Source organism: Macadamia integrifolia, chromosome 2, assembly GCF_013358625.1.
Source record: "Macadamia integrifolia cultivar HAES 741 chromosome 2, SCU_Mint_v3, whole genome shotgun sequence".
NCBI classification, from domain to species: Eukaryota; Viridiplantae; Streptophyta; class Magnoliopsida; order Proteales; family Proteaceae; genus Macadamia; species Macadamia integrifolia.
The window spans coordinates 7,184,475-7,187,928 of NC_056558.1; the positions used below are offsets into that span (position 1 = coordinate 7,184,475).

The following is a 3,454-nucleotide window of genomic DNA, read 5'->3' on the forward strand; positions in this document are numbered from 1 at the left end:
GAGGTTTAGGTATCAGAAGATTAAGGGATGTGAATTGTGCAGGGCTCAGTAAACTTATGTGGCAGATGAAACATGAAAAATCCGCCTTTAGTAGTTTCTTACAGGCTAGATTTGTGAATGAAGGAGGAAATCTCAAGAAGGGGTATAAATCCTCCTCTGTGTTAAAAGGTATTGCCAAGATGTGGCACTTTGTCTCTGAAGCTGAGCGCTGGATGGTGGGAAATGGTGAAGATATTTTCTTTTGGCATGATCGTTGGTTAGGTCCTTTCTCAATTGCTGAGCTCTCTCCTCTCCCTCGATCTCTTTTCCATAACACAAGTAAAGTTGCAGACTTCATTTGGGAGGGTAAGTGGTGCCTCCCCTAGGCCAACTCGGAATTCTTGCGTAGCATATTCAAAGAAATCAGTAATTTACCCCTACAGCTGGATCAAAGGGATAGATGTTGCTGGTCTCTTTCCACTTTAGGTGCTTTTTCCTCAAGGTCAACATGGGAGGCGCTGAGAAATGATGCACCAAAGGTAGGCTGGGCAAAGGTAGTATGGAGGACTGGTCTGCTCCCTCGCCAATCGGTGTTTGGATGGAGGCTAATGCATAGAAAACTGCCCTGTGACGAGATGGTGAAAAGTAAAGGAGTGCCACTGCCTTCCAGGTGCGAGCTTTGCTATGAGGCGGAGGAGTCTTTTCAGCATTTGTTCTTGGAGTGTGAAGGTGCTGCTTACATTTGGAGTGCCTTCGCAGAGGTATTCAAGTTTTCGTGGCCAAATCAATTGGCATATTTTCCAGAGCATGTTACATAGTGGACCCAACGATCTACCTCTACTGGCATATCTCAAGCATGACTTATTCCCTTCTTTATATGGATGGAAAGAAACTCAAGGAGGTTCAGGGGAATACATCAATCTTATGGCTAGATTTTCTCTACTATTATGGAGGAAGTCAAAAGGCGTGGGCCAGGGAAATAGGATAGAATTAAATCTCAGCTGGATACAGAGATATGCAATACTCTGACTTTAGTGGTGCCAAGAAGAAGGATCAAGGGAGTGCGAGAAGTTTTTTGGCTTCCTCCAATGGTAGGATGGTGGAAACTAAACTGTGATGGATCGTCTTTGGGGAATCCAGGGAATGGAGGAGCAGGTGGTGTAGTCAGAGATAGCAATGCCCTGGTAGTTCTATCTTTCAGCTCCTTCTTAGGTAAAGCTACAAGTTTCCAAGCTGAATTCCATGCTTTGATTGAGGGAATTGATAGAGCAAGAGAGAAGAAGTGTGCGGCATTGTGGATAGAATGTGATTCGGTATTAGTAGTCATTATGGTGCAAAGGGGGCTGATCCCATGATTTGTATGGCAGAAATGGTCTGCTCTCATTTCCTACCTCAGGGGTATAAGTTGGAAAATCACTCATTGCTACCGGGAAGCCAATCCGATAGCAGATTTTCTGGCTCAATTGGCAGCAAAGAAAGAGACTTCTTCTTCTAATGTCGTGTGGCCTCCTGAGGTTCATCATTTATTATCGGATGACGCGATGGGTAGATCGTGGTTCAGATTTTATTAATCTTAGTTTTTCCTCCTTATATATAGTTTCCTCCTTCTGCTAATGGCAATGCCGAAGGTGGAGGAGGGTCCTAGGTTTGTGATTGTACGCCTTTGATTTGGTTTTCTTTCTCTTGTTTTTTCCTTCCATTGTACAGTTTTTCTTTGGCTTCTTAATATACAAGACCTTTTAGCGAAAAACAACTCAAGCTTCATCAACTGAGAAAATGAAGATAGAATTAGGCCTACAAGGTTATTTGCAGATAAATTGAGCCCATTGAGCGCTTTAAGTTCCCCAATTGCAACTAAAATGTTTCCTCAAAACTTATTGTAAGAAAGATCTATGATGATGAATGTTTCTAAGACCTTCTCCAAGTCTAGATATCTTCCTTTTCATACTATCTTGAGCTTAACTTGATAGGAAATAGTTGCATTATCCAAACTCACATAATTTTCAGGTGACGTACATTTGTAACCTACATTGATTTCCATTGACAAATATATTTCCAATGGCAATTTTCCAGTAAAACTGTTAAGGGAGATGTCAAACACATGTAGCATTGGGAAGGGAGAATTAGTCCTAGATTTTTGTCCAATGGGACCAGAGAACTTGTTAGATCGCAAAACCAAAACATGTAATTTTCTAGGTCTGAACTTGATAGGGAACACTTGCATTATCCAACTATCTTCTACAATCCTATAGAAGAGAGTTTGAGCGTTCTCAAACTAGATAGATTTTGAATGAGAGTTCTCAGGTTTGGGTTTTCAACTTTCAACTCTATGTTGAAGTAGAGATCAAGAGAAACCAAAATTTTCAACCGCAAGATTTCTAATGGGATCTAGTCATCAAAGGAATTGTAAGAGAGGTCAAGATATGTTAACTCTGAGAGTTGATCAAATCCAGATGAAATAGAACCATTAAATGAATTGTTGAACAGCGTAAGCGATTGGAGGTGCCGAAAATGGAAGAGTCCACCGGTGGCATGGATAAAACCACATAGTCCAGATGAACTGAGGTTGAGAACAATCACATGATCGATGAGTCCATCACATGTGACATCCATGAACAACAATTTGTATTAGGCTTCCAAGACTTAAGGGTATCGTAATTATAGAAACAAGATTGCTCATATTTCAGTTGAAGCAAACAAACATCTGATCATGGAGACATGATTGCTCTGAAGAAGAACAAGCAAATTTAGTATAGAAAATTGATTTAAAAAATAATAGGAAAAGTCACAAAAATATCATTGATCTTCTCATTTTGGAGAGAGAGAGAGAGAGAGAGAGAGAGAGAGAGAGAGAGAGAGAGAGATGTGTTAAAAACTTAAACCAATGAACTTTACTCTATTTAATGACAGAAAAAAGAAAGAGGTAGAGGATTTGTTCTATAGGCTCGTACCTCTGTACCCTTGAGTTCTAAGGAGACAGGAACCCAAGTCTGGCTGATGAGACATGGCTGTGAGACCAGAGCGTGATTAACAGTTCTGATAAGTTTGGTTCAAACCTATCAAGTAGTAAAGGATTGTTCCCATGGTTGGTTCTAATCCTAGGGTGGTCGCACGGTTGGTTGAAAGACTCCAAATACCCTTTAATCGATGGTGTTTGTGGGGTCAATATGGACCCGCGGGATTAGTCAAGCTGAAGTTTTGGATACCTGTTGTTAGTACCAAAAAAAAAAAAAAATGGTAAAGAAACATTGGGACCCATCGATGCCTATTATTAGGAGCCCACCATGAGGCTCCAAGAGTGACTCTATCAGGGGGCATTTGGTTCAAATTATCCGTTGGATCAGATTCTAAGGATTTAGGATTCTGGATCTAACTCATATGAATGAGTTTCTTTGGAATAATTACCTTTTGGTAAAAAAACTGTTTGGTTCCCTTGATTCTGTCATTTGAGTCTGAGTGGAAAACTGTTTGGTTA

The 3,454-nt window shown here is 40.5% G+C and overlaps 1 non-coding gene across 1 annotated transcript; it reads left to right on the forward strand.

The window, feature by feature from the left end:
- The first annotated feature begins 2,897 nt into the window (after positions 1–2,897).
- LOC122072499 lies at positions 2,898–3,108 on the forward strand. The gene has a single exon (XR_006138512.1). It is a non-coding gene; the product is annotated as a small nucleolar RNA U3 (small nucleolar RNA).
- The last annotated feature ends 346 nt before the right edge of the window (positions 3,109–3,454 follow it).